This window comes from Mastomys coucha, unplaced genomic scaffold, assembly GCF_008632895.1.
Source record: "Mastomys coucha isolate ucsf_1 unplaced genomic scaffold, UCSF_Mcou_1 pScaffold7, whole genome shotgun sequence".
NCBI classification, from domain to species: domain Eukaryota; kingdom Metazoa; phylum Chordata; class Mammalia; order Rodentia; family Muridae; genus Mastomys; species Mastomys coucha.
The window spans coordinates 107,099,267-107,109,956 of NW_022196913.1; the positions used below are offsets into that span (position 1 = coordinate 107,099,267).

Here is a 10,690-nt window from a genome sequence, read left to right on the forward strand (position 1 = left end):
AGGGGAAACTGGGAATGGAGAAATTTGCATGTAAATAAAGAAAATATCTAAAATAAAAAAAAAAAATCAGCCACCCTCGCGAAAATATTGCCAGGAAACTTCCTCTAAGGGCAGTCAGGGCAGATGGACACATGAACTCTGGCAATGGGATTTGCATTGTAGGAGGTAGGCTGAGCTCCATTGGGAACACAGCAGAGAGGATAGTGAAACGGGTGAGAGATCCCTAGTGGATACAGCGGATCTGTCTGAACTGACTGTCACTTTGACAAGATGTCTGAAGAGCAGTTGGGAATGAGCAGAGATCCCCTCAGCTGTGACGTTAGGGACACTAAGGAGACTTCAGAGTGGAGAGATGCTGCCAAGGTAGCCATGAAGCAGAAATGAGGATGGGGCCCCTTGTCCCTGGCAAGGCAGAATCCTGATGAGTGTCCCACTGAGATGTGACAATCCAGCCAGGCAGTATGGAGCAGCAGTAGTGCAGCAGATAAGTGAAGCCCCAGGGTCACTATCAGTGACTTCCTCCATTGCATTGCCTGGCAGACATGACACCTTCATTGCCTTGAAAATGATCCAAGAAATCCTGAGGCCCTAGCACAAAGTTCTTTAAATGAACCAAAGGAAAGAATTTTCTCCCATAGTTACCAAGGAAATTGGAGCAGATCAAACGTTTGACATTCCTGCCCAGTGTTGGTTACCATGTTAGGTGCTGCCATGCTTGTTGTCCGATTTGCCTGTCTGTCTGTCCTACATCTTAGAAGGAAATGCTGGAGACACTCATCCTGCATCCCTGTCCAGTTCAAGATCCCAGCCCAGTTCTGCTTGTGAGTGCTGTAAATATGAGGTGTGTGTGGACGGGGAGCGTTACAGTAAATGTACAGACTACATGAACAGTGCTCACAGGTGGAATCGTTACACATTTCTTCCATAAGTGTGTGGAAACTCACTAGGGGCAAAGGCAGCCTAGTGGTAATAAATCAATTGCCACTGTCAGCTCACTGTTTAATGTTCTTGAGAATACATGAGATTTATCACCAAGGCCTTGTAGAATAACGGTAGAGTATGAAAACAGAGTCCACCAGGGAGATGTACGACATCATTTGGATTTTAGCGCTGCCATCTGCTTAATAGTGCTGAGAAAGATTGCAGTAGTACTTATGATCAGCCATTCAGAGCAGTGACAGATGCTGCACGGGGTGAGCAAACTGGGAAGGAGTTTCTTGCCACCATGGACTGTGTGGCAGGCCAGCTAAGCAGAGCATATGTTGGTTTCTAACCCCAACTTTAAACTGTACAATTTAAAGTTCTGCTTAGCAGAGCTTTCCCTGTCTTCTTTCTGTATTTCATACAGCCTTAAAATGTGTTTGTATTGATTTGTAAAGTTTTCCTAACAAGTTTTACATATATATGAACAGTTTCCTAATAAGTTTACATATATATGAACAAAATTTTACATATATTAAGCAAAGTTGATGTTTATTTGGTTAAAGGAGGGGGTGCCATATGTAATATTGCAGGATTTCTTAAAGAGGAGGGAGGAAGGGAGGGAGAGAGAGAAGGACTGAAAAAAGGACATCATGCATTCCCAGGACAAGCAGTAGCATGAGCCCCTTGAGAGTCACTCTTGTACCTGTGTTGTCACTTTATGACTGAAAGAAAATGTTAACTTTTGAAGTAAGTGTTGACTCTTCCAACTGAACATGAAGGTTTAGTAAAGAAAATAGTGTCTGTGAATTCATGTAAGAGTTGATTTAATTTTAGCACCTCTTCTCCCTTAGCTATGTGGATTTGGCCAGGAAACAGAACTTCTTTGAGTCTTCTCACAAAAGTGTAACACTAGAACTTATTGTGACTGTGTGTTTAAATGAAGGAGTGTAGCAGTGCTCTAGTGAGTTACTGTAGCCACAAACAGTAGACAGCACACGCTGCTGGGAGCCTGTCATCATTTCCTAGAAGGGAGCAAATGGGGAGTTTAGACTATAGGAACCTTTTTCATACCCAGAACCTTTGACAGCCTTTCCTCTTGATACAATATCAAGAAATAAGTAGTCTGAATGAATGATGCATGCCTTCATAGTCCCCTAAGACACAGTTGAAAACTGTCATGAATTAGATTGTTACAGAGCTCTCCTGTCTACCAGAAGGCCCGCGGTCAGTACTTACTGAGTTATAAAAAACAGCCAGTGTCTGAATTCTTCAAAATGTATTGAAACCTCATTGATTAACCAGTGTTTGATGCACTGTTTCTGTAATTCACTGGGAAGGGATTTTTCTCTATAAAAAGTTGTATTTGTAGGTATGCCTATTCTTACAGTGCCATAGTGAGCACTTCCCAGTAGGAGGTCATTGAGAGAGATGGGGAAGGATTTCTGAGAGCATCCAGCTAAAGAGGATTTGATGAAGAATCTAGTTTCCCACTTGCTCTAGTAAGACAGAGCGTGCTGTACTTACTTTCAGTAAGGAATGCAATCTGGGGTCAAGTTTCTTTGGGACATGTTGGTTTGGGGATGTAGGTGGAAGGGCAGCACGTTAATTACTCATTGTGAACTATTTCATATTTAATAGCTCACCACACGACTTGTAGCTATTGTTCTATCCTAGTTATTGCTATTAATTACTTAATTTTTAAGTAAATGGGCTACAGTTTTATTTTTGGCATTGTCTTTTGTTAGTGTACCAGAGTATATGTTCTCAGCAGTAGGTCAGGTAGAACGCTCAGTGAAAGTATGAAGGCTCAGCAGAGAATTTATGATTAATTTGTGTAGTGTAAAATAGGGTGGCATGGCACTCTGTGCTTTATTATATTTAATTATAATTACATATATATTTCTAATATATTATTTCATATACTTATTTATATGTAATAGTTTATTTTATATATATATATATATATGTTATATGTATAATTATATCTTGCCTTCTTTCTGGCATGTGTAGGTGTTTGCCTGTGCTTACTTCTGGTGACTGGTGAGCTATTCAGACCACCTCCCTGGTCATCCTCCATATACTCCCTCTGTATTATTTGGCATGTGGTATAAATTTAAAAGCAGTAACGGTCTCTACTTTGTGCTACTTGTTTCCTGTCCTAATGTTTTTATTTGATATCTTGTAGAAGACCAGGAACTAATAGACATCGAAACAGTAGGATTAATCACCAAGACTCCCTTGTCTTTCATAATCTGTCATTTAGAAGCACTGCTGCACCTCAGGAACATGGATTTATGCTGATTGTGAAGTTAAGATAGAGTCACTTGCTTCACTTGCAGTCTTCTGAAGGTGATCAGCAAAAAGTATTGGTGATGCGCTTAGGTATTGCTAAGTTTAGAGACATAAGTTGTACTGTTTATAGATATGTTCTATGGCCCGATAAGAATGTTTTACACATAGAAGAAAAAACTATGCATATGAGCTTAGACCAAATAGTAGAGATAAAAATGTCTTAGGTAAGGCTGAATCAAGATTTTATTGCTTAAAAATAATTGTTTTACCTGACTTGGCTAGTATGTCTGCCTGGATTTTAGTGGCTGACCTGTTTCCTCACTGCCTGGGTCAGCTGGGTACCCTGTGCTGTCTAAGTAGAACAGCAGCCTACTGTTGGGACAGCCTCTTTGTGGAAAGTGTAACTTCAGGAGGAATTGTTCAGGGGCTCACTTACATACTCAAATTAAAGCATAATTTGACAGGAGGTTTCTTGGGTTTGATAACATCTAAGTGTGTGTCTGCTGGCACAGTTTTCTTTATTGGGAACAGGAAGAAACGTCAAGGAAAGTGTGAACACTCTGTGTTCTCCACCTGCTCTCACAGAAGCCTGTGCCGCAATCACAAAGCTTGTGTCTGAGCAAACACTTCTTCCTTACCTTCCAATCAGGTCTTGGCGTAGATTCGCTATCTGTAGGTTTGTTTTTGTTTTTCTTTACCTTTATAGAACCTTTCCACAAACAGCTGTGTTTGAAGACCCCTCCTGCTGACTAGTAAGCACTGTACAAATAGGGTTATGCACATATTCAGAGAACTTTGCACAATCTAGCAGATAGTTATTTGCTAGGTAAATATTTATTTCTCAAAAATACTTAAATTTCTGCCGTTTCTCTAGCATCATTTGTTCGTCAGATTTCCACAAGGTACTTACTATACCTAAAATTGTCCAGGGTACTAAGGAAGAGTTGATGAGCAAAATGCATAACGCTCTCCACCCTTAAAGCCTAAGTTCTGATGGTGACAATTGTAAATGAGGTAGGCATGCTCGGCTTTGTTGAGAAGATTGATTTAAGATTTGGAAGCAATTCCAGAGCTTGCCTGAGTGAAGTGCATCTGTGAGAACAGTAGTCTGTGTAAGAAGAGTCGGCTGTGCAAAAGTCTGTGCAAAGGACCAGGAATGCAGTGTTTCCTGGATTTTGCCACCCGAACTGCTATGATTTTCTTGTTTGAATTCATGATTCCAAAATCTTCTCAATAGAAAGTGTTACATTTCCCTTTGAGATATTTCTAAGTAATTTGGCATAAGAACTTTAAAAGACTATGTTATATTAGCTTCCTATCTAAACCTAATAGCAATAAAATTGAAATAGCTTACACATATAAACCTTTGAAGTTAGTTAGGTGGCAGAGGCTGATGAGTTCTAGGCCAACCAGTCTCCACAGGAAGTTCCAGTCCCTCCATACCTACCCAGTGAGACCCTGTCTCAAAAAGACTTAACTAAAGCTAGCCAAAGGCTATGGGATTAGAGAGATGGCTTCATGTACTGCTCTTGAAGAAACCAAGCTCATGAGTACAAGTTCAATCCCCAGCACCAATATTGGGTACCTCATAAATTCACTGCTTATAAATTCACTTTCAAGGGATCCAGTGCCCTCTTATGATTTCCAAAGGCACCTAGACTGTCATGTAACCACCTACAGACACATACATAAACCCATAATTAAAATTTGAATTAAATTAACTGCGGAGTAATAGAAGAGTGTTGTTTGGACAACCAACATATCATCCGTGGCAGCAACTGTGTTTAGTAGATTAGTAGCTGTCAAAGGTGTGCAAGCTCTGGTCCCCCAAATTGGCAAGTATGCCACTAAACATTGCAGATGGGACTGTGTATATATGTTAATGTAAAAAATTGAGTTGAGCAAATATCTGAGGGGTTATCATAATCACACAGCGGAAAAGAGAGGCTGCGTAGCTGTGGAAGAGAGACAAAGTTTAACTCAACAGTGCTGACTTTGAGGGTCGGAGGAGAGGCTACAAACAGATATTGCAGGTTCGCTGCTCTAGCTGGAGTATTCTCCTGTAGAAAACAAACAGAAACACAACCAATACCCAGACCAAGGAGTGCCTAACTTTCCAGTTGTTTCTCATAAAACATTCAGCTGTCAATTAAATTTGTAAGAAAAGGAAATATAATAATCAAGAGTTGTTAGTTGCTAAGATTGATGTAACTAATCAATAAGTGAGGATATAAAAGTAAATAACAAATATAAAAGATATTGAATGATACTATCAAATCCTTAGCCTAATTCACATTTAAACCTTTGAAGTTAGTCAGGTGGCAGAGGCAGACAGATTGCCTCTGCATTCACCATATATATGTCCCCAAGTTCAAATAGAACTTCCATCAACACACATAATATTCTGTGCAATAAAATAAGATTCATCAAGATTTTGTGGAAGACAATAATAAGGGAATGGGAAGTATGCAAGAAGAATCCAAAACAACTTCTAATGTTAGGTAGTAAGAAAATGCCAGCAGCAAAGATGGACATGTATCAAAGCAACACAAGAGTTTCCAGTGCCCACCGCCCCCACCCCGCACCAGAGCTAAGGAACTGGAGCAGGACAACATATACTATTTAATTGTTAGTGTCAGTCATGGTATTAAATTCCACAGTCCTGAACACCTTAATCCCATGTGATGATACCTATTTGGGTCAAAAATCCCCCCCCCCCCCATCACAGTCCTGAAAATTTAAAGTTTGAGATAATGAGATTCTAAAGATAAAATCTAGAAACCACAATTCTCAACAAAAATGGGCTGCAGGGAAAGGCTGGAAACACCCATTTGGGTGAGAAATTAGCATATTTGCATTGTTGCAGGCCAAATGCCTCCAAACCAGTCAACCAGCCTCCCAGAGAATTCAACCAAGCTTAGTAATCTTCTGGGCTCCAGGTTGTCTGGGGTTTCAGGCCACACTAAACAGCGAACCAGCCAGTGAACCATTACTACAAATGTAATGTCTTACATTTCCCACTTAGAAACAAAGGATGGGCTTTTCTTTCTCCTCTTCCTCTTCCTCCCCTTCCTCCTCCTCCTCCTCCTCTTCTTCTTCCTCCTCTTCCTTCTCCCTTCTCCCTCTTCCCTTCTCCCTCCTTCTTTTTCTTCCTTCTTTTTCTCTTCTTCAATTTTTGCCTTGGCTATTGAGTAGCATTTTTATAACTGTTCCAGTTCTCTAGTTTTTAGGGGTGTGAGGTTACCAAGTACTGGGAGTTACCAAGTATAATTCTGTTGATTTCAAAGATTCCAGAACTGATTCTCTTAGTTATGTATCCATGACTATAAAAACCAAGGTACTTTGTAAATATTATTTGAAAGTGGTGAAGCTAGCAGAAGGAAAAGGATTTCAGTTGAATCCCCAAACCACAATGAGAAATTTTCAATTAGTCGGGATTAGAGTCTTAGATCTAGTAATATTTCTAACTATTGATTCTGATATATTTGATGGAGAACCCAAATAGGTGTTTGAAAGGGCTGCATGATAGGGCAGGATGAAGACTTCTTTTTATATGTTTCCTCATTTGTGTTCATATTCTTACCAGCACATGTAATCTGGGAAGTATAACATTAAGAGGGGAATGACTCATCCCAGAAAGACAGAAAACACATGTTCTCCAACGCAGATCCAGGAACTTCGGATGAATGAAAGCTTTTTGCCTGAAGAAGCTAGCACAGTTACTGATTGATGAAAAAATGTATTTCCAAAGAACAGAAAGACATACATCAGCATCCACTGATGTGACTCCTGCCATATTTGTGGTCTGTGCATGAGCTTACAGGATGGATAGCTACATGAGACAGATGGTGGAGGAGCACAGCACAGACTGGGAATTCTGATAGGGAATGTGTTACCAGCAAGAATACCAAAAAGGAAACTCCAGTCAGGTGGCTTGCCTGCAATCCCATCAGGCTTTGAGAAAATTCAGTCTGATGTCATGCAGTCCTTCTGGAAGTGGAGGAGAGTTTCTAGCTTATTTTCTGAGGCCATTGTAGCAAATCTGACCCTCACTCACATCAGAAAGAGGCATTACAAGAAAAGACAACCCCAAATAGCTGTAGGTGGTAGTCACTTATACATGTAAACCTCATTTACTGAAATATCAAATCAAGGGTAGTAGTGTATGAAGACAAAGGTTTGTCTCTGTGAACAAATCAACCTCATTACTGAAAAGGTTGAATAAAATGAGACGTCTGTACTTCCCCACAGTAAATGACCACATGATCATTTCCATAGCTGGTGAAATCTACTTGACAGAGCTTGATGTACGTTGACAATGCCATGTAGAAATGAGGACAAATAAGAATTAAAAAGGTAATTTCCATTGACTTGATAAAATTTGTTTCCAAGAAAAAAGTTATTTTTAAAAACCAGCAAAGTGAAATATTGTATGTGAAATATCTCCTCCTTTCCTGCTAAGTACAATGCAAAGTATTCAGATTGTTGCCTGTGGTGCTGAGGGCCTCCCAGCATGGCTAGGGCAGGAGAAAGCGGACACACAAGCTGGAGCAGACCAGTCTGGGAAGGATGGCTTAACTGGAAAAGCCATGACTGACTGAAATTACTGAAAGATTTGTTGAAAAGTTACTGGAACTGACCAGTGATTTGGTTATATAATACAAAGTATACAAATTACATATTTCTTTGTATCAACAATTAATATCTTAGCACTTCAAAGAAACCACATTAACAGCACCAAAACCTAAATGCTTTGAAATGATTTTTAAACATATTTTTCATTTTCATTTTCATTTATGTATATGGGTGTTTTGCCTACAGGCTTGTCTGTGTATCACTGAATGCACAGAGGCCACAGAGGTCAGACCTGGGTGGTAGATCTCCTGGAAGTGGAATTATAGATGGTTGTGACCCACCATGTAAGTGTTAGGAACTGGACCTGGGACTCCTGGAATAGCAGCCAGTGCTTTTAACCCTTGACTATCTTTCCAGCCCTAAACTTTTAAGATAATTTTTAAATATTTTTAAAATTTCATTGAATATATTTTGTGTACATGGTCTGGCTACTTAAGGACATTTTCACACAAGTATAGGTCATACATGAAGCATATTCTTTTAACATGACATAAAATTCAGTATTTAAGTTAAATTGTGGCTATTTTAGTATATGTACAGTTTCTTAGTCACTGGAACATTTTTATCCCTCCAACTGTCTCCTTTATACCTATTTTTCATATTCCTTTCCTAGCCTCGGCCCCAGACAGCCTCCTTTTACTCTTATGTCTGTAGTTTTCACTCCCCTGAATATTTTCATACACATAACCACACCCTCTGTGTGCTCTTATACATTGCATACTTACAGGTATTGCTTTTTTTTCTTTCTGAGTAACAGGCCATATTATTGGCATACCACTTTTAGCTTACCCATTTTATAGTGGTTACCAGACAGGACCCAGTGTTTGCTGACATTGGACAATGCTCCCGTGAGCGAGCATCTTTGCTTAAGTCTTTGTGTGGACTTGTCTGTAGATAACAGAGGCTTTGAAACCACTACATTAAACAATTTGTGTTTGAAGAAGGTTTCCAGGCATTGCCATATACAGTGGTGGGACATGCTTGTAAGCCCAGCATGTGGGTGAGTAAGTCAGGAAGGTCACAAGTTCAAAGATGGGCCACACTGAATAGAGAATTTGAAATGTTTGTATTATATAGGAGTCATACCTTAGAAAGGGAAGAAGAGAAGTCAGGGGAGCCCAGTTGTTTTCAAAGTGGGAGTGCTGTTTAGAATTCTCACTAGCAATATGCCAAGCTTCTTAGGGATAAGTTTGGCAAAACTGCACTTTCTTCTGTACTGACAGGGATTAACATTGAATATAGAGTATGGTGGCGTCTTTTAAATGGAGATAACTCATGGGCTTGGGTTTTACCAGAAGATACTTTCATGTCAGTCCCCTCTGCTATCTGTAAAATCACTACATCAAAACTGCACGGTACTTTGTGGTTTTTCTAACAGAGCAGATAGAAGGATTGCCAGTAAAATCACATTCAGAGATTGACCAGTGAGCCAGGGGAACACTGTGAACCTGCTATAGGACACTGATAAAGCATTTTTGATGGTAGCAACAGCCATAGAACTCAATGCCAAGAGCACACCCCACACCCACCACACATTGACTTGGATAACTAACACAGCTGAAAATACAAACAAATAAACTTGGTACACATTCAACCTTGATCGCCTTTATGCCACAGAGAGCACATGCAGGCCCTCCCTCAAGTCCTCTGATATTGCCTCAGAAAATGATTTTATGGTTTTGGAACTTGAGCTATTCATTCTTTTGAAGCTCATTCTTAGCCTGTCGACCTCCTGCTCCTCCAGAACTAGTCTTGAACTCTGACCCATTCTCTCCTCCCCTGAGGTCCACATGCTATCTTTCTCTGCCTTGCATCTTTTTGTTGCTTCTACCTGGAAAATCCTGTGTGGGGCTAGACTACTGTGTGCAGAAAGGTCAGTTGTGGATTCCGGCTCTGCCATTGTCTGTGAGCGTGAGCAGCTGGGCAGTGTTCCCCTGAAACCTTATAATTAACTGCTGGGATGGTGGAACAGTGCGTCTTTTCCTGCATGGGCAGTGCAGTTAGGTGCAGCCAGTGTAAGATATGTCTACTCTTGTTACTATCGTTAGGTCCGTGTCATGATGTAGAAGCACTCTGCTCTCAGGCATCACTGCTTGTTGACTGAATAGGTCATGTGATATCAGTGTTTCTAGGGAGAGAATAGTGCTATAAAACTGTCAATGGCGTCTCAAGAGCAACCTCTCTGTTACACTTAGACTTTGTATCACTCTCAAGAAAGATGAGCTTTTCCAAACAGTGTTCCTAATGAGAAAGTAGAATTGACTTTGCCTAAATGTTCACAAAGAAGCCCGAAGCCTGGCTTCCTTGTTTGCCTTCAAAGCCTGTTTCATGGTAACTGCTCCCTTGATCTCATCTGGTGTGGGTGCAGTAAGATGGAAAACGCCAGTTTAAGATGGAAGACCTGGTGGTGTATAGGATGTCCACATGGCATTGCCTCACATCACAGTGGTGATGTCTGTATGTGGTCTGTGAAACTCACAGAGGGCACATTGCTAGGTTTCTGTGCAGGGGTCACCAGTGGTACCTGGCAGTGGGGGTCCTTACCAACCAAGGGTTGTTATCCTTTTACATACTTTTTTTCTGGTAATCTAAGTAAAAATAATTTTTCCAATTATATGGCATGATCTGCATCCTGCATTAAGTAGAGAGTACAGGACTCTTCTGTTCTAGTAGGAAAGGTAGCTGCGGTCTCTGGGTCAGGCCTGAGGCACACCCGTACCCTTCTCTCAGATCTTTAGAGCTGTGTTACCATGAGTCACCCAATAAAGTTTTATGTATGTATGTATGTATGTATGTGTGTGTGTGTGTATGTATGTATGTATGTATGTGTGTATATATG

At 40.4% G+C, this 10,690-nt stretch overlaps 1 protein-coding gene and 1 long non-coding RNA gene across 3 annotated transcripts in view; one reads left to right on the forward strand and one right to left on the reverse strand.

Moving 5' to 3' along the window:
* The window catches only part of LOC116082495, a 9,278-nt gene extending 2,956 nt beyond the window's left edge, over positions 1–6,322 (reverse strand). Inside the window, exon 1 of the long non-coding RNA XR_004115336.1 lies at positions 6,229–6,322. This is a non-coding gene — a long non-coding RNA (uncharacterized LOC116082495). The remainder of the gene's footprint in view (positions 1–6,228) is intronic.
* Khdrbs3 (KH RNA binding domain containing, signal transduction associated 3) overlaps positions 1–10,690 on the forward strand; it is a 158,966-nt gene that overhangs the window by 132,669 nt on the left and 15,607 nt on the right. The gene's annotated exons all lie outside the window — the stretch shown is intronic.